The sequence below is a fragment of the Mobula hypostoma genome, chromosome 10 (genome assembly GCF_963921235.1).
Source record: "Mobula hypostoma chromosome 10, sMobHyp1.1, whole genome shotgun sequence".
Lineage (NCBI taxonomy): Eukaryota > Metazoa > Chordata > Chondrichthyes > Myliobatiformes > Myliobatidae > Mobula > Mobula hypostoma.
Genome location: NC_086106.1, coordinates 105,676,436 through 105,694,944, shown reverse-complemented (window position 1 = coordinate 105,694,944; position 18,509 = coordinate 105,676,436). Strand labels below are relative to the sequence as shown.

The 18,509-nt window shown below is 42.2% G+C and overlaps 1 protein-coding gene across 1 annotated transcript in view; it reads left to right on the top strand.

The window, feature by feature from the left end:
• Positions 1 to 3,791: 3,791 nt before the first annotated feature.
• The window catches only part of LOC134353092 (zinc finger MYM-type protein 3-like), a 108,763-nt gene continuing 94,045 nt past the window's right edge, over positions 3,792 to 18,509 (top strand). The window contains exon 1 of the mRNA XM_063060985.1: positions 3,792 to 3,873. The gene's annotated coding sequence lies outside the window, so the exon portion shown is untranslated. The remainder of the gene's footprint in view (positions 3,874 to 18,509) is intronic.

The following is an 18,509-nucleotide window of genomic DNA, read 5'->3' as shown; positions in this document are numbered from 1 at the left end:
TCACGAGATAACGAGACCCTGGAAGAGCGGTGTGCCCCCACAAGTGGGTGCAAGTTTGGAGGTCCGGTTCGCGGGAATCGACCATAGACGCAATGGGTGCAAAGGTACGATCGGTGGGAACCTGGTGTGTGTGTCCGCCCTTGCCTGGGTGCCGGGTTCACCGCGGAAGAACGATTGTATCCGGAACGGAGGGGTCACAGTCGGTGACCACAGCAGAATAGAAGACATAAAATTGTCCGCCCGAAACCACCTGTGATCATCAAAGGTCTGCCTGAATCAAATTTGCATCTCTCTCTCTCTCTCTCTCTCCAATGGCACAACAGTGATTACTGCAAACTGTACTAAGCTGAACTGAACTCTGCGTCACTTTAAGACTGATCATTTTACCCCCAGGCTGCGATAGAGCTTGCTTGATTCCTATTACCCTAGTTCTGTGTACATGTGTGTTTTATCATTGCTAACCTGTTGCATTTATATCCTTACCATTAGAGTACTGTGTTACTTATTTCTTTAATAAAACTTTATTAGTTTCTAGTAAACCAGACTCCAACTAGTGGTCCATTTCTGCTGGTTTGGCAACCCAGTTACGGGGTACGTAACAATATATACAACTGAATGAAACAACATTTCTCCGGACCATGGAGCACCCACAAAACATATATCACACACAGCACATAAAAGAAAATATTGCCATAAATAAGTTAATACAATATAATTAAAAATGCATGAAGTGTACAGCACAGGTAAACAATAAACCGCTTGCTGTCCTAGTGACAAAACCTCAGTGTGGTATGATATTCATTAGTCTCACAGCCTGATGGAAGAAGCTGTTATGCAGTCTACCAGTTCAAGTCATGATGGTTTTGTGGCTCCTTCCTAATGGTAGTGGGTCAAAGAGAATTTTGGATGGGTACGGATTCCTAACAATGCTTTGGGCACTTTGTCTAAAGCTGCAGAGGTAGATGTTATTAAACTGGATTAAATGAGTTGAAGGGAAGAAATAGAAATAGGAGAGATGTATAAATGTATTGAGCACAGCAATTCACGTGGATGGGTAAAAATCATTATAGAAAATCAGTTTAAAATAATGTGCTTTTTTCCTGCTGAATGATTTACGTTACCCTAATGTATTAAATGAAACAATTCCTTGCCTGATTACTGCCTTTCATTCCATTGTGGCTTTCTAAGAAGGTATATTGCACCTCAGCTTATGAAGATTTTGCTGTTAGATCTTTAACTTGCATTTTCAATTCCTGAGGTAGACCTGTGTGTAGTTGCATTCTTTGAGGCCCTCTGTTGGTAAGGGTCGACCATGGATGTTGGATCCCAGCTGTCTACGTGATAAACAAACCAATACACAAGCTGTTGTCCATGTAGCAGGCTCCCTTTCACCACGCAGTTGATGAATCCAAAGGAACGGCAGAGGCTGATTCAGATTGGCACCAGCAGTGTTGCAGGAGTTGTCAGTCAGCTTTGAACTCAATGTCAGAATTCCAGCTCTGTTATTTTCCCTTGGGGTTTACTCCCGAAGCCTTCTCTATGAGCGGGTACAGCTGCAAGGCAGCAGAGGTTTGAGATCAGTTTTCTTTTTCTCCGGTAAGCTGCCAACCACGGCTAATGAGCTCCGTCTGCCCAAAGCAACTGGTTTTAAAGTGGCAGTATCCTGCCTTTGCCCCTTCTCCTGTCGGTAGAAAGGGTTCCGCCAGGCTTAGCTACTTGTGAAAGCCATTGAGACGCACACCATTGAGAGCATCTAATAGGAAGTGGGAACTTATCCCCAATACCATCCCTAGTTATAACAAACTTAAGGAACTTGTACACGCATAAATACCAACATATTCCACACTTGGTTGGAATTTAATGTATGATAAACTTTGTGTGTTGGGCTAATCTATTATAATGATAATGAATGTTTCAAATAGGTTTTTTAAATTTTTAACACTATACTACTTTACTGTCAGCAATATTTGTAAACTAAATTTCATGCATTTGCCTGATATTCTATTGTTTTGCACTTAATACAAATGAGATCAACATGTAATGGTAACAACTTGTAATTATTTTTAATAATAGGTTGTGAATTTCCATTACAAGATACTAATAATAATTTTAAGATGAGAAACAGTAATGTTAGAAAGTGTTGAGAGCAGTAATGAGGATAAAGCATTGCACGTTGTCATAGTGAAAACAGTATGATTGTGGATAAAACATAAGTTATTAGATAATAAATGATAGATTCAATTGCTAAAGAATATTATCAGTTTTGATAGAGTAGGAATAAGATACAGCAGCGTTTTTTTTCTCAGTCTTGTTCTGCTTGGCAGACAGTTTTCCTGCACTTTAAAGAACAGGAAATCACAAAATGGCTATAACAGAAATAGGAAAGTCCCAGACCTGACAGTTTTAAATTTATAAGTCCGAAGAAAATTAAAGCACTCCTGTTTGAGAGGATGCCGCAGTGGAAATTTGCAATGCACAGGCACATAAAATTGCCATAGAAATTATTCCATGACACCCCATAGATACAAAAGGGCACATTTCTGAGCAACATTCAATCTACCCTCTGTATTCCATTGTAAATTTTACTCAAACAAAACCTAATGTATTCTACAATATCCAAAATTCACCCAGCTCTCCACAACATTCACATTTATAGGTTAGTCCACAATACTTCCAACTCCTAATATATACATATAGACCATTAAATTCGTGTACAGTACTTCAAACCACGATATGTATGCAATGCCACACAAAATCAAATTAAATTAAAATCATTACAAAGGAATAGATTTTTGGTGCAAATTGACAAATTTGGTGTTAGTTGATTTCCGACAAATAATCTAGAGGAAGTCAGTAAGTTGAGCAGCATCTGTGGGAAGAAAGGAATCCTGTTGCAGAGGTTCAGCCCGAAACATCGACACAGATCTTGCTCGACCTGTTCCTCCAACAGATTGTTTGTTGCTCCAGTTTCCAGCATCTGCTGTCTCTTGAGTCTCTATTGGTTTAGTTCCCTCTTTCCGCAATGATTTAGTGATTGGTCTGAGTTTGGCACGATCCTAATATTATTTAAGGATTTGCTTTGTTCATGGTTGGGCTGAACAATGGTCGTTGTGAGGTCTGAATTTGCTGGCTGTATATACTGAGTGGCGAGTCTCAGCGCCGCACTTGTTTTGGGGACAGTATATGAGGGCTGGTCAGCGTCGAAAAAGTGAGATCCAGGAATTAACTATATTTTATTGAATCTTTATCGTTCAACTGTGTTATTTTTAATTGACAACGTCTCCGAACAGTTTTCACGGCGATGCAATAATGAATACACAGCTTTACGTGGACACATGCATGCTTAAAAACTTCTTTTAATGACGATCCATCAAAATGAACAAAAAAAATCTGCTGATAATGAAGATATACGCTTCCCACACAATAAATGTTTTGATTTGCCCCCGAAAAGTTTGCTATATATTTTACACCCCCCACCCCCGCGCTGTGACCGGCCGCCACATATTTCTCTATTAAACATTCCCAGGTTATTTAACCGCCCCCCCCCCCACAAATTCGAGAGGCAAGGAAGGCCCCAAGGAACGCGCGCGGAACCACTTCAATGGTTCCGGTGGGGGTCAGCGTACCGCCCTCTCTCGCGCCCCCTGGTTGTCAATCAGCCGCGTCGACCCGCCTCCTCCGCCGGGCCCTTGGAGCGTGGCACCGCCCACCCGCGCCGAGGCCATCAATCAAAGGGTGCGCCCCGCCCCTTCCCCTGTCAATCAGGCGGGGCGCCCAGCTTCGCAGCGGTTGTTAGAAAGCGAGGGTATCGGATCCGAGTGGAACCGCCGATATCTGGAGCTGGGTGGTGGTGTTCTTGCAGCCGTGGCGCAGGTATCTCTGCACTTTTTCGCTTCAATTTATGTCATAAACGGCCTCCAGGAATTTAAAATTGACTTTTCTGTTTGCGTCATTAATTCTAGTGGCAATTGAAATGTGGGGATTGAAGATGATTTTCTGGCATTCTTTCTCCAGGGCTGTGACTGTGCGCCTCACGCAGGGGTGGTTGAATGTAATAATGGCGGACTCGGGCAAATCTGAGTGAACAAAAAAATCCGCGAGGTGTGCTCCGGTCGAATCGAAAGGGGGTGGGGGAAAGCAGTCAGTTTGCCGTATTATTTTTAAGTAATTGTGGGTTGCATTTCTGTAAAGATTTTCGTGCAACAAATGGCTCGTCTCCGGGAGTAATTGCACAAACTACTAACGATGTGTGATATTTTTGCATGGTTTGGGGTAATGTTTTGTTTGATGGTAGGTCTGTTTTTATACCTGGTAGCTGTATTAAAATTAAAAACCCAACCTGCTGGATGGTCAAGGACATTCGGTCTGTTTATCTATCATTTTAATACCTCTGTTCATGGCCATTGAATTTATTTTTCTTTCTCGTTTCATGCATCAAAGAACTAGGGAGGCTTTATTTTGGTGGGGGGATGGATGGGAGGCGGTGGTGGCGGTTTGGAGCCGTCTCGCCCAGTCAGACGGTGGTTTGTATGGGAGGGGGTGGAATCGGTGAGAGGGTGAACTCGTGCTCAGAGGTGTGTGTGTGTGTGTGTGTGTTGGGGAGGGGGGTGGTGGTGGAGGGAATGTTTGGAGATCCGTTCCAGGTTGAGAGTCTGGCCCGGGATCGCGGACCAGCCCGCGCGTTTTTCCCGGAGTGTCTACTGAGCCCTGGTGGCTGCTGCATTCCAGCTAACACCGCCAATCACCGAGGGTCCGTCTCCGCTCGGAGCGTGGGGGGCGCCTGCGACTCGCTGCCGCTTCGCTCCCTGCAGCAAAAACAGCGGAGGGAGGCCGCGCATGGAACTGCACAGCCCAGGAGCCAGTGCTGCAGCGATTGCGTTGATAAAGCAGAGGGGGAAATGCTTGCTTTTATCCCGTATTTGGACGCCCTGCTGTGGGCACGAATGTTCGGTTGCTCCGCGCATTTCAGCCGCTACCTTACCGCTGATTTCTCCACGTTGAACTCACGGAATTGGGTTGGGGGAGTGGTGGAATAGTTGAAGAAAGAAAGCTTTGCGGCCAAGCCCAGAAAGCGAGGCTTAGTCTATTTTATTTAGAAGCTTTACGATTTGCTTCAAGGGAAAATAGTGGGCACCAGCGTTAAATGTGTATACCGTGGGTTGAGAGCAGTATAAACCGGGGTACTCTGATTAGTCTTTACTGCATAGCACATCTACACATTGCCATCATTTATTAACTAAAGCATAACGGGTAACTCTTCATGACAGAAAATAAAGGAAATTAACGCCGGAGCCTAAAATGTGAAACAGTAAAGATTGTAAATGCTCAGGAGGATAAGCAGCATTCGAGAGAGAAACGAGTAACGTTTTTCGTCAGTAACTCTTCGTCGTGCTTTTACTCCTCTCATGTTTTGGGTTTTCTCTCCCCTTCTCCCGCCATTATTTCTTTCATTCCCTAAGGCTGGCATGTACTCCTTATTTGGAATGCTTCCTACTTTACATATACAAATACTCCCATCTATCCTGTTTGGATTACTAGGACTGTGCAGTGGAGTAAACATACTCTGCAGTTCAGTCAGACGGTTAACAATGAGTTGAAGTGTTCATACTTTATTTTTAAATCTTCAGCTTCTGATGCATTTTGCTCCTCTGATATGGTGCATTGTAGCTGCAGAAGGAAGGCAGGTGCACAAGATAGCTAATTTTTAAATTTTGGAATCTGATATGCCATATTTGCCAGTTGTTTACATCATTGGTGGTGAGCCTTGGGGCACCTTGATGTGGTTTGCGAAGCATTCATCTGTTTGTGCAGACTGCAGATATTCCCTCATGTCTGAGTGAGAATAAGAGAAGAAACCTTGCTCAAATGCCATATTACTTGATGCATCTTGAGCATTTTTACACTATCTTTTCAAATATTATTGCTGGTTTTTTTTGGGATGATAATAGTAGTCATGAAGATTTTTATTTATTAAGTATGCTGAAGCTGGGTGATGTTTTAGTCACTCAGTAAATCAAAACACTCTCAGAAGCGCTGCTTGATTTAGCTGCAGCGTAGAAAATAATCTGAATCGGGTTTATTGTCACCTCTTCCTAGAGATGCTGCCTGGCCTGCTGTGTTCTTACTCACTCTTCCTTCAGTTAGTCCTGACGAAGGGTCTCGGCCTGAAACGTCGACTGCACCTCTTCCTAGAGATGCTGCCTGGCCTGCTGCGTTCACCAGCAACTTTTATGTGTGTTGCTTGAATTTCCAGCATCTGCAGAATTCCTGTTGTTTATTGTCACTGAGATAGGTTGGGAAATTTGCTTTGCAGTAGCAGGTCAGTGAAAGACAAAAATTACCATGTCATATGAAACAAATGGTACAAAAGACAAAATGAGGACCATTCATGGACCATTCAAATCTTGATGGTGGAGAGGAAGAATCTGTACTTAAAACGCTAAGTGAGTCTTCAGTCTCTTGAGTCTGAATGGTATTAACATGAACAGGGCATGTCATAGATGATGACCTTTTAATGATTTTCTGATTGAACACGTGATCATTTTTATTAGCCATCCCATTGTCAATAACAGGTTTCATATATTGTCTCATTCAGGGAATGCAGCTGGTTTGAGCATTCATTGCTGCATCATTTTGGACCACAAAACTTCTTTATGGACCTACTCTTGTCTTCAGATTATCCTGGAATCTTTATTCTCTCTACTATCAGCTCTCCATTATTTTCACTCTTGCATTCAACAGTGTGATGGGTTCATTGACCAAATGGATTTTAATTTTGGTGGTGGTGTTGCTGCCCCCGACCCCAGCCCTCACTCAGCTTGCAGTCTTCTCTAGTTTCTGTCCTCGATTTGTGAGACCTTACTCCTGCTGTTCACCCACATTGCCGATAAATTGTTGTCAATCAACTTTCTCTCTCTCTGACTCTCATATTAGCTGGCAATGTTAAATGTTCCCCAAGTGACTATTCGTGCTTCTTCAAATATGCATCATTGTTACTCAGAACCAGCCTGCATCCCAATCTTCTACCTCTCCTTTCAATGTCCTGAATTCATTATCCCCTCAGAAATCCATGTTCATCTTTCCTGGAATTCCTTGAGTGAATCCATACATCAGATGTGTTTTTCTTCCAAGTTGCTAAATGTGGGAAGAAGTAATCTCAAACTGCGTTCTTTCCAATCTTTCTCTTTGTATCCTTTCAAGATGGTCTTTGTTCAAACCTTCGTTGTCAGGCAACTGGATAAGATTGGATTCTGTTGTGTTCTCCTCTATCCAATCAGAAAATAGGTGTAACGGTTATTCCTTTGCCAATAAACTTAACCTTGTTGACTTGCCTCTGTAAAGATCTGCCCTTATTTTATTTCTCATCTATACGTTGAACCAGAGTAGATCATTAATCTTCACATGTTCACTACACTTTATACTACCTTGCCCCTGCTAAATATTGGTAGGTCTGTAGACAATTTTGTTAGGGCTTTGGTTTTCTCTTCTCCTCTTCTCCTCTCTCCCCCCCGCCCCCAAATCAGTTCCCAGCTCCACCAGCTCCATCTTCTTCTCCAGATGCATCAGATCTGCATCAGATTTGATTTAGGACGTAACTTTGCCCGGCCAGTTCCCCTTCTGTGGCTCTTGAGCCTAGCCCTGTCTCAGAATGCGACGCTAAAGCCCCAAATCGTGTCTGTTTTCTCTAGAGCAGGGATTCCCAACTGAGGGTCCACGGCCCAGATGCTTAACGGTATTGGTCCATGGCATGAAAAAGGTTTGGAGCCTCTGTTCTAGACTTTTGCAAAACACGGATCTCCCTTGTTCTGTGATCTGCAAACATGATGCCACACAATGTATCATGCTGATTTCAATTGGCTTCCCATTAAGGGATTCCTCAATTTCATTTTAAGCCCCATATCCATCCTAGAAAATCAGTGTCAGTTTTTGGCACTTCAAACTCCTTAAACCTAATTGTTCCATCAGGGGTGGTTCTACTTCCAGCTGTCAAATCATCTGCCCTGACTAGAGCATTTACTTTACTCATAGAGTGATTTCGAGGCAACTAGGTAGTATTGATGAGTCATGGCCAACTCTAGGATGTTACTTAATTTATTGTAAAATTGTTTATGTCGATATGGCTGGCAGCGGCTATAATATATTCATAGTTTAGAATTGATTTGGATCAAAGCACATTATCCTTTTAGTTTGATGTGAGGTTGTCACTGAGCACAACATTGTTTATGCAGTTAAATAGAGCCACAGTCTTAATTAAAGATTGCAATAGATTGATAGCATTTGATTTTAACATCTGTTAAAGAACAGAAACATTACAATATCATTTTATCTGTGGTGGAGGCCAGGTTACTTGGAGCCAAAATAGTTAAAGGATGGAGATCTGGAAACCCAGAGACAGAGAATTCATTGTAAAATGTTTAGAGTCATAGAGAAGCCTACTCCTATTGATCTGCACCAGGACCATTGCCCTCCATATTCTTACTATATTTGTACCTATCTGAACTTCGCTCAAACGTTGAAATTGAGCTCGCGTGCACCACTTGTGCTGGCAGCTCATTCCACACTCTCACTACAGAATGAAGTTTCCCCTCATCTTAAACTCTTCTCCTTTCACCCTTAACCCATGACCTCTGGTTGTAGTCCCACCCAACCTCAGTAGAAAAAGCCTGCTTGCATTTACCCACTGTACACCCTTTATAATTTTGCATACCTGTATTAAATTTCTTCTCTATGTTTTACATTCTAAGGCAGGGGTCCCCAACCTTTTTTGCACCACGGATTGGCTGACTTGGGGGGTGGTTGTTCAAATAGGGTTAAACTCACCTCAACATCTCTTTTACAGTTAGGGTTGCCAACTTTCTCACTCCAAAATAAGGGACAAAAGTAGCAGTCAAATCCCGGGACACTTGTGTTTACCCCGTGAAAGACTACCATGACCGTGAATCCTTGCATGGGCACCTCTGTGCACATGTGCGTACGTGCTGGTTTTTTTTTCCACAAATCGGTTTTGGTTGAATCTTCCCGATTATACTGTACATACATTATTTCTACTTTATATAGGCTGTGTATTTATCATATTCCTGCTTTTACTGTATGTTAGTGTTATTTTAGGTTTTATGTGTTATTTGGTAAGTTATTTTTTTGGGTCTGGGAAAGCTGAAAAATTTTCCCATATAAATTAATGGTAATCGCTTCTTTGCTTTATGCCATTTCAGCACGAAAGGTTTCATAGGAATGCTCCCCCTTAGCGGGGGAAATACGGGACAAACCAATTTAGCCCAATATACAGGATGTCCTGGCAAATGCGGGACAGTTGGCAACCCTATGTTCAAGTTGAACAGTGCGTGACAGGGAATGAGGAAAGGTGCAGCTGACTGGTATCGTTTCCTCGTGGCCCGGTGTTTGGGGACCACTGTTCTAAGGAATACAGTCCTAACATGTTCAATCTTTTCTTGTAACTCAGGTCCTCCAGACCCGACAACATTCTTGTAAATTTTCTCTGGACTCTTTCAACCTTGTTTACATCTTTCTTGTAGGTAGGTGACCAAAAACTGCACACAATACTCCAATTTAGACCTCACCAATGTCTCCTACAACTTCAACATAATATCCTATCTCCTATACTGAATACATTGATTTATAAAGGCCAGTGTGCCAAATGCTTTCTTTATAACCTTATGTGCCTGTGACTGAATTGTGTACTTGTATTCCCAGATCCCTTTGTTCTTCCATGCTCCTCAATGACCTACTATTCACTGTAAACCGACGCTGGTTGGTCATGTCAAAGTGCAAAACCTCACACTTGTCTGCAACAAATTCTATCTGCCATTTTTCAGCTAATTTTTTCGGCCGATGCAGATCCCACTGCAAGCCATGATAGCCATCCTCACTATCCAGTCCTCCCCTCCCCCCAAATCTTGGTGTTGTCGCAAATTTGCTGATCCAGTTAGCCATATTATCTTCCAGATCATGGATATAAATGATGAACAGTTCAGGACCCAGCACTGATCCCTGTTTTACTGCACTAGTCACAGGTCTCCAGACAGAGGCATCCATCTACTACCACTCCCTGGCTTCTCCCAGAAAGCCAAAGTCTAATCCAGTTTACCACTACATCCTGAATGCCGAGCGACTGAACCTTCTTGACCGACCTCCCATGAGGGACTCTTGTCAAGTGCATTACTAAAGTCCATGTAGACAACATCCACTGCCTTGCCTTTGTCCACTTTGCTGGTAACTTCCTTGAAAAGCTCTGATTGATTAGACATGACCTACCACACATGAAGTCATGCTGACTATCATTAATCGGTCCATGTCTATCCAAATACTTATATATCTGGTTTCTCAGAATTCCTTTCAATAACTTTTCCACAACTGATGTCAGGCACACTGGCCTATATTTTCCTGTTCTCTGTTTAGAGCCTTTTTTAAACAGCAGAACAACATTGGCTATCCTCTAATCCTCTGGTAATTCTGTCACTAAGGATGTTTTAAATATCTCTGCTAGGGTCCTGCACTTGCCTCCTGTAGGGTCTGAGGGAACACCTTATCCACCCTGATTTGCCTCAAGGTAGTAGTAAACATTCTCTATAATCTGTACAGGGTCCATGAAGTTGATGCTGCTTTGCCTCACTTCCATAGATTCTGTATCAGTCTTCCAAGTAAATACAGATGCAAAGAATGCATTTAAGTTCTCCCCCATCTGTTTTGGCTCCACACATGGATTATCATTCTAGTTTTCTTGAGGACCAATTTTGTCCCTTGTAATTCTTTTGCTCTTAACGTATCTAGACATTAGAATACTACAGTATAGTACAGGCCCTTCAGCCCTCGATGTTGTGCCGACCCATGTATTCCTTAAAAAAAGTACTAAACCCACGCTACCCCGTAATCCTCTATTTTTCTTTCATCCCCATGCCTGTCCAAGAGGCTCTTAAATACTTCTAATGTTTTAGCCTCCACCACCATCCTTGGCAAGTCATTCCAGACACCCACAACCCTCTGTGTATTTAAAAAACACCAACAACAACTTTCCCCTGATGTCTCCCCTAAACTTCCCTCTCTAACTTTGTACATATGCCCTCTGGTGTTTGCTATTCGTGCCCTGGGAAACAGGTACTGGCTATCCACCCTATCTATGCCTCTCATAATCTTTTAGACCTCTATCAAGTCCCCTCTCATCCTTCTACGCTCCAAAAAGAGAAGTCCCAGCTCTGCTAACCTTGCCTCATAAGACTTGTTTTCCAATCTAGGCAACATCCTGGTAAATCTCCTCTGCACCCTCTCTATAGCTTCCACATCCTTCCTATAATGAGGTGACCAGAACTGAACACAATACTCTTTTAAGTGTGCTCTCACCAGAGATTTGTAGAGTTGCAACATGACCTCTCTACTCTTGAACTCAATCCCCCTATTAATGAAACCTAACATCCCATAGGCCACCTTAACTATCCTATCAACCTGTGCAGTGACCTTGAGGGATGTATGGATTTGAACCCCAAGGTCCCTCTGTTCACCCACACTCTTAAGTAACCGACCATTAACCCTGTACTCAGCTTTCTGGTTTGTCTGTCCAAAATGCATCACCTCACACTTATCCGGATTGAACTCCGTCTGCCACTCTTCTGCCCAACTCTGCATCCTGTCTGTATCCACCTGTAACCTTTGACAACCTACAGCTCCATCCGTAACTCTTCCAATCTTCATGTCATCCGCAAACTTACTCACCCATCCTTCCGCCTCTTCATTCAGGTCATTTATAAAAATTACAAAGAGCAGGGGTCCCAGGACAGATCCTTGCGGCACTCCACTAGTCACCGACCTCCAGGCAGAATACTTTCCTTCCATTACTACCCTCTGCTTTCTTCCTGCAAGCCAATTTTTTATCTAAACAGCCAAGGTCCCACTGATCCCATGCCTCATGACTTTCTGGATGAGTCTCTCGTGGGGGACCTTGTCAATATCTGTAGAATCTCTGAGGATTCTTCTATACCTCGTCTGCTTGAGCAGCTTCATGCCTTCTTGTAGCCCTCCTGATTTCTTTCTTAAGTGTTCTCTTGCATTTCTTGTACTCAATAAGCACCTCATTTGTTCCTACTTGCCTATAGCTGCTATGCACTTCCTTTTTTTTCTCTTAACCAGGGCCTCAAAATCAAAACCAAGGTTCCCTACTCTTGTTATCTTTACCTTTTGTTCTGGCAGTCACATACAAGCTCTGTACAGTAGTCTCAAAATTTTGGTTTTGAAGGCCTCCACTTTCCAAGTACACTTTTGCCAGAAAAGTGTTTATCCCAATACACACTTGCCAGATCACTTCTGATTCAAAATTGGCCTTTCTCCAATTTGGAATTTCAACTCGTGGACCAGACCTTTCTTTTTTCCATATTTGCTTTTAATCTAATGGCATTGTGGTCACTGGATGCAAAGTGCTTCTGGACATAAACTTCTGTCATCTACCCTGTCCCAATTCCAAGTGTTGGTTCATGGCTTGAGCTCATCAGCCTTTCCTGTGATACTTCTTGCATTGAAATATATGCAGCTCTGGACACTGGTTGAACTATGCTTAACTTTTTGATTCCTGACATTGAGGTCTTGTGAACACCTGCCTCCACAGCCTCTCCTCCAGCTGTTCTGGCACTCTGGTTCCTACCCCGCTGTAACTCTGCTTGAAGTTTACCGTGCACTATTAATAAACCTTCCGGCTAGGATATTCGTTCCCCTCCAGTTCAGGTGCTAACTGTCCCTTCTGTACAGGTCCCACCTTCCTTGGAAGAGAGCCCAATGAACCAAAAATCTGCCTTCTCTCCTACACCAACTTCTTAGCTATCTGTTAATCTGTATAACCTTCCTAGTTCTGGCCTCACTAGGACGTGGCACAGGTAGCAATCCTATGATCGCAACCCTGGAGATCCTGCTCTTTAAGTTAACACTTAACTCCCCGAGCTCCCTATGCAGAACCTCGTCATTCGTCCTTTCAGTGTTACTGATACCTACATGGACCATGGCCTCCGGCTGTTTACCCTCCCACTTAAGAATGCTGAAGTCCCGGACCCTGGCATTGAGAGGCAACATACCATCCGGGAATCTCTTTCTTACCCACAGAACTTCTGTCTATTCCCCTAACAAACAAATATTCCACCAGCGTGCCTCTCTGTGATAATTGTGAATTAATTTTGACATGATTTGTCAGAAACATGCACTTAGTGACCACTTTGGTATACATGTTCACCTCGTTAATGCAAATATCTAATCATTCACTCATATGTCATAGAAACATAGAAAATAGGTGCAGGAGTAGGCCATTCGGCCCTTTGAGCCTGCATCGCCATTCAGTATGATCATGGCTGATCATCCAACTCAGAACCCTGTACCTGCCTTCTTTCCATACCCCCTGATCCCTTTAGCCACAAGGGCCATATCTAACGCCCTCTTAAATATAGCCAATGAACTGGCCTCAATTGTTTCCTGTGGCAGAGAATTCCACAGATTCACCACTCTCTGTGTGAAGAAGTTTTTCCTAATCTCGGTCCTAAAAGGCTTCCCCTTTATCCTCAAACTGTGACCCCTCGTTCTGGACTTCCCCAACATCGGGATCAATCTTCCTGCATCTAGCCTGTCCAATCCCTTTAGAATTTTATACGTTTCAATAAGATCCCCCCTCAATCTTTTAAATTCCAGAGAGTACAAGCCTAGTCGATCCAGTCTTTCATCATATGAAAGTCCTGCCATCCCAGGAACCAATCTGGTGAACCTTCTTTGTGCTCCCTCTATGGCAAGAATGTCTTTCCTCAGATTGTCAGTCCACAAAAGCATGCAGACATGGGCAGTAGATTCAGACAGGGTGGTTTGAATATCTAGAAACTGCTGATCACTTGGGATTTTCATGCACAGCAGTCTGTAGAGTTTACAGAGACAAAAAACAAAAAAAAATCCATGAGCAGCAATTCTTTGGGCAAAAACACTTTGTTGAAGTGAGATATCGAAGGAGATTGGCCAGACTGTTTCAAGCTGGCGGGAAGGTGATAGTCACTCAACCACGTGTTAAAACAGCAGTGTGTAGAAGAGCGTCTCTAAACCCACAACACATCAAACCTGAAGCAGATGGACTACAGCAGCAGAAGACCACAAATATACATTCAGTTACCACAAAGGTTGTTCCAGTGGATTGGCTAGGGAACGATGCTGATTGTTCAGGTAGATGTGGTGAAAGTAGAATTTCTTGATTTTTTAATTTAAAGATTGACTGAGCCTTAGTTTTTGTCTCGAGCTGGCAAGTGCACCTAAAACATTTTGGAGCATTTAATGGAAATGGTATAGGAAGTAATTTATATGTGTGCAGTGGGATGCAATTGAGATGTTTATTGGTTTGATTGAAGTTAAATTTCCACATAGTTATATTGTGGCTGCTGCTGATTGCATTCATATGAGATGTTGTTCTGCCAAGGATTACTTGCAGGCCAAAATGTTGATTTTTTTAAAATTCCGATATTGGCAGCAGACCAACGCTTTAATTCATAATATATTTATTTGGGTGTCAAGCCAGCTTGTGCTTGTTGATTTTAGACTGGTTATCCATGAGTGATGCACTTAAGATTCATAGAGTTATGCAGCAAGAAAACAGACTTTTTGGCCCAACTTGTCCGTGCTGACCAAGATGTTTACGCTGATTTCACTTACATGCATTTGGCCAATCTCCCTCAATCTTTCCTATCTATGTACCTATCCAGATGTCTTTTAAACTTTGTAATAGTCCTGGCCTCTATTACCTCTTTTAAAGCTTAGTCCATAGTACCCACCACCCTCTGTGTGTGGGGGGTTGGGGGAACACTTGTTCACGATTTGTCCTGAGCAGCTGCGTAATAGATGGTAACAGCTGATTTATAGGCTGTTCCCAAGTATGTACGTGTACACATGTACGTACACACACCCACACCCACCACCACCCTGGACGATCAACCCAATGAATGACTTATATTGGTCTATTGGTCTTGTTGGAGCATACTGCAGCTTGATGCAGCCAATCCAAATGCTTTGTGGGGTAGATTCACAATCTAGGGTCCTTCCGCCATTGAGAGGCTGAGTTTACCAAGTAGTAGAGACGATTATGTTATGTTCAAAAAGCTGTGCTAGTACTACGATGTATAGACTGAGCAATACTGAATGTATTGACTAGATGACACTCACGATGTAATGGGTTTTACATTGTATTCTTGTGTGCATTTTTTATTATGAATAAAGTTTACATTTGAATTTCATGTTCAATTTTCTTACATTTGGCACATTTTCCTCTGAATCTTTCCCATGCATCTACAAACGTACTTGTCTGAATGTTTCGCAGATGTTATTGTAAGAGAATCTTGAATGGACCTTTTGATCTGACAATCTATCTCATTATGATTTTGCACTTTATCATTAACCTGTACTTCACTCTTTTGGCTCTTTATTCTGCATTGTTGTTACTTTACCTCATTCTAGCTCAATGTACTGTATAATGATCTGTGTAAAGAGTTTGCAAGACAAGTTTTTCATTATATCTCGGTTCATGTGACAGCAATAAACCAATGCTAATAAATGTACCTGTCTCTGCTCCCTCTTTTATAAGCTCTTTCTCCTCTGATCTTAAACCTATGCTTCCTAGTTTTAGAACAAAAGACAGGTTTAGAATTTTACAATTGTTTGCTCCATGATGACTAATTTATTATCCCTCTCAACCCCATTTTCCTGCTTTCTCCCCATAACCTTCAACGCCCTTACTAATCGAGAATTTATCAGTCTCCACTTAAATATACTCAGTGTGTAGTGTTCTCGTGCAGTGTGTTGAAACTCTGACTAAACACAAAGTTAAACCAGAGCCAATGAAGACAGCGTTGTGATAGGTTAACCATTTACTGTTCACTCTTCCACATTAACATCGTATGGTGAAAACTGTTGATTTAAAAAAAAAATACAAACATATACAGTGTCTGTTTCATTCTGGAGACCACGCGTGCTCTTCTTTTAGCGTGTGCCTCCAGCTGCCCCGAGTAGCGAGTGAAGGGGATCCCGTCAAACCGCCGCCAGGCTCGAGCCCACCCCGCGTTTGAAATTGAAAAGCCGACACGCACCACCCAAACCGCCGCTTCCTTAACAGAAACTGTGTTAATATTTTTTACTTCAAATACTTTCATAGGAACTTACGGCGTTGCTTCTATAATGTTTCTTTGTGGGTAGAAACGGAGCTCTTCACGATCATGCTGCACGCATGGCACCCACCTTCACACCTTCTCCGAACCGGAGGTTACACACAAGACGTGGCGAGACATCATCGCATGCCGTGATATACCATAGACAATGAATTTACCTTTGTTATACTGTAACTTAATTATCAACCTTTAACTTTAACTAGAAAATAGTTACCAACAAATTATTTAAAGCGTAGACCCAACAAAGTCAAATTAAGGGCAACACACAGTGACTTAGCCTCCACAGCCACTTGTGGCAATGTATTGCACAGATTCACCACCCTCTGTCTAAAGGAACACCTCCTAATCTCTGTTTTAAAGGGCCATCCTTGTATTCTGAGGCGATGCCCTCTGGTCTGAGACTCCCCTGTATTGGAAACACTCTCTTCACATCTAATTTAGGCCTTTCAATATATGATAAGTTTCATTAAGATCTGCTTCGTTCTTCTGAACTCCAGTGAGTATAGACTCCGCAGCCCTGGGAAATCAAGACCTATTGACCCTAATAGAGAGTATTTTAGCTTTCGGTTATACTATGATGTTTGTTTTGGTTCTGGCAAAGATGTTAACCATATTAAGTTCTTGTATTTTTGTCATGTTATCTATAGACTTATTCAGTTATTCTGTGAAGTGCAAGTAAGCTGATTACTCATAGCTATAAGTTAGAAATGCCAAGATTGAACTTTTTTTTTTGCTGCTAAATTAAACATCTAATTTGCTAAATTTAAATATCAACTTGCTGATAGCCTTCACGTATGAGAAAGGTTCTACTGCTAAATCCTGATCTGCCGTTTTCTCTACCTTCTCCTTGGAAACGTTAACCACTTCTCAGCAAATTCAGCCTTGCGTGTGTTTCGTACATTTGCTTAGAAATACAGGATTTTGTGTATTCACCTAGAAAATTAAAAAGTTGCTAGTGCAAGCTTGTTTTTCATCGGTATATCTCACTGAAGCACGTTTATATTTCTGTACTACAAGCTCTGCTTCAGGAAATGGTTTAACTAGATCTCATTGTATTGAATATAAGCACAAGTTGTACTTCCCTGCCAAAGCAACCCACCATACAGTGCTGAAAAACCATCTCCTTTTCTCCTATCTATAATAATCCTTAAATCATTTGCATTCTATCTGTCCTGGATGTATATGAATGTCAGGAATGTGTTGATTACTATGACTCGGATCACCATTCTGACCCGTTGCAGCTTTCACTTAGTTCTCTCTCCCACCCCCCAATTAAGTTTCTTTTGCCATACTCTTGAAATGATTCTCTCCTCTGTCACTGAGTATATATACTTCAAGAAGCTTTCCTCCTCCTCCTTCCTCAGTCTCATTCCCACTGAATGAACTAACCCTTCTGATACCATGCTAACTGATTGTTTTCTATATTTACAAGTGGGTACCAGAACAGGGGCAAGGACAGGACCTTTTTGAGCCTGTTGTACCATTAGGTATGATCATGGTTTATTTACCATTTCAATGCCAGATCTAGCTCTCCCCATGGTCACCTGATGATGTTTGTCTCTGGAAATCTATCTGCTATCTTAAATATAATTATTGACTTTGCCTCCACTCCTGTGATATAAAACTCCACGTTTACACTCTGAAGAAATTTCTTTCTCAGTCCTTATCCTTGTCCTGAAACTGACCCCCTTGTTCTTGACCTCTGACCCAGTCAGGAGCTTATTATTTTATGTTTCAGTAATGAAATTGCATCTCATTCTTCAATAGCACAATTAAAAAGAGGCATACTTGACCCTCCAAGTATCATATCGATTGATTTCTGCTCCTTGTGCTCTTCCATTTTTAGGATCTGCCTTCCACTAATAAGATGTTACCTCTTTGCTACTTTTGCCTTCCTATTCAATATCTTGAACATAAGATCATAAGACATACTGTAGGAGCAGAATCAAGCCATTCAGCCCATCGAGTCTGCTCTGCCTCATCATGCTTGATTTATTATCCTTCTCGACCCCATTCTCCTGCCTTCTCCTTTGATGCCCTGATTCATCAAGATCCTGTCCATCTCTGCTTCAAGTATACTTGGATGACTTGGCCTCCACGGCTATCTGTGACATTGAAGTCCACATACTCACCAGCCTTTGGCTAAATAAATTCCTCCTTATCTCTGTTCTAATTGGACATCCCTCTATTCTGAGGCTGTGAACTCTAGTTGGAGACTCCCCCACTATAGGAAACGTTAGATTATTAGATTATGAGGACGCACAGTCCTCTTTTATTGTCATTTAGTAATGCATGCATTAAGAAATGTTCCTCCGGTGTGATATCACAAAA